Here is a 2,220-nt window from a genome sequence, read left to right on the forward strand (position 1 = left end):
CCACTTTAGTCCGCATGAAACATGCGGACTCCAGTTCCGCATCTTTCATGCGGGGTGCCAAACCATATGTGATGTGACACCCCTTGACCGACCCAGCCATCGGCCAAACTCCCACTTTCAGTCAGGAGTAAGTATTGGACTTGTAGTAAAAAAAAAAAAAACTTTGGCTTTTTTCATCATCTTGCCACCAACCAGGCATACACTCAATACGGTGTATGCATGCATGCATGCATGCATGCATGGTGCAAGATGCCTTCTTTCAGGCAGGAGTCACTGCCTGACTTGGAGAAAAAAAGAAAAGATCGATCTTAGAACAAAGGTTGAATCTCAGATGATCGTAGCGAAAGGCTACTCTACAACGTACAATACCCCGTTCTCTTTTAAGTCGTCTGCAAAGGATCTCTGTCCTACGAGCGTACATTTGCGTATGGGTTAGGGCAATGCGGGCATGCTGACCCGCTTGCCCATCAGAGACGTAGGAGGCCACCGTCCGAAAACGGCCACCCCTAGACTGGTATCAGTTTTGACATAGGACGGTCGTTCGAACACAGCACGGATTCTGACTTAGAGGCGTTCAGTCATAAGCCCACGAAAAATGAGGGATGGTAGCTTGGCACCATGGCTCGGTCGAGCCGGTGCAGGTACCAATGGTCCCAATCTGCCGTTCCTCTCGTACTGAGCAGAATTCCTGGCCGAATGCTTTCACAACTATCAGTAGGGTAAAACTAACCTGTCTCACGACGGTCTAAACCCAGCTCACGTTCCCTGTCGGTGGTGAACAATCCAACACTTGGCGACTTCTGCGTCGCAATGATAGGAAGAGCCGACATCGAAGGATCAAAAAGCAACGTCGCTACGAACGCTTGGCTGCCACAAGCCAGTTACCCCTGCGGTAACTTGTCTGACACCTCTGGCTTAAGACTCCTAAGGGGCCAAAGGATCGATAGGCCACGCTTTCGCGCCGATAAATGCACCGGACTGCTACCGAGAGTCCGGGTCAAGCCAGCTTGGACCCTTTTGTTCTACGGCAGGTTTCCGTCCTGCCTGAGCTGACCTTGGGACACCTGCGTTACGTTTTGACAGATGTGCCGCCCCAGCCAAACTCCCAACCTGACGCTGTCTCGGACAGACCAAACCCCTTTTAAGGGTTCAATGCTTGAAGAGATCCGCTTGCTTGCGGTTCAGCGATCCTCATCCGATGAGTTCAAAAACACAAAGAGTAGTGGTATTTCACCGTCGGGAACCCCCCAGAAGGAGGACCCTCCCACCTATCATCTACACCTCTCCTGCTTTCAAACCACGGCAGACTAGAGTCAAGCTCAACAGGGTCTTCTTTCCCCGCTGATGCCGCCAAGTCCCGTTCCCTGGCTGCGGTTTCGCTAGATAGTAGATAGGGACAGTGGGAATCTCGTTCATCCATTCATGCGCGTCACTAATTAGATGACGAGGCATTTGGCTACCTTAAGAGAGTCATAGTTACTCCCGCCGTTTACCCGCGCTTGGGTGAATTTCTTCACTTTGACATTCAGAGCACTGGGCAGAAATCACATTGCGTCAACACCGTTCTCCAGCCCTCGCAATGCTACGTTTTAATTAAACAGTCGGATTCCCCTAGTACTGCCGGTTCCAAGTTCGCCGTTCCCGGTCCCTCTGCCCCCAACGGAAAACCGGGGGGGAAACGAGGCCTCGACTTTCCACGCCCCGCCTGTCCGGGCCGGCCGCCGAGACGGCCAGACCAGAAAAAGGTAGGGCGCTTCTGGCCAGAGGCCCGAGGTGACCCGACGCTTAGAGCCAATCCTTGTCCCGAAGTTACGGATCTAATTTGCCGACTTCCCTTACCCACATTATTCCATGGGCCAGAGGCTTCTCACCTCGGAGACCTGCTGCGGTCATGAGTACGACCGGACGCCAACGCCTGCACTTGCGCTCCCCCGGATTTTCAAGGACCGTCGGTGGCCTGCCGGACGCCGCCTCAGCCGCGACGCTTTACCGGACCTGCCGCCCTCTCGCCGGACCAGCCGATTCCAGGGCCGTCGGACCGTTAAAAAGAAAAGACAACTCTTTCCGGCGCCACCGCCGGCGTCTCCGGGTTCGCTCGCGTCACCGCCACCCCCCTCCGCAGAACGGAGAGGCGGCGGGCGTGCCGGTTCGGGAATATTGACCCGATTCCCTTTCGACCACCTGGCCTGTTACCACCAGGAATTCCTTCGGATTTCTCCT

At 54.6% G+C, this 2,220-nt stretch overlaps 1 non-coding gene across 1 annotated transcript in view; it reads right to left on the minus strand.

The window, feature by feature from the left end:
* Positions 1-301: 301 nt before the first annotated feature.
* The window catches only part of LOC138009127 (large subunit ribosomal RNA), a 3,733-nt gene continuing 1,814 nt past the window's right edge, over positions 302-2,220 (minus strand). The window contains exon 1 of the ribosomal RNA XR_011124335.1: positions 302-2,220. This exon is cut by the window's right edge and continues 1,814 nt beyond it. This is a non-coding gene — a ribosomal RNA (large subunit ribosomal RNA).

Source organism: Montipora foliosa, chromosome 6, assembly GCF_036669935.1.
Source record: "Montipora foliosa isolate CH-2021 chromosome 6, ASM3666993v2, whole genome shotgun sequence".
In the NCBI taxonomy this organism is placed as follows: Eukaryota; Metazoa; Cnidaria; class Anthozoa; order Scleractinia; family Acroporidae; genus Montipora; species Montipora foliosa.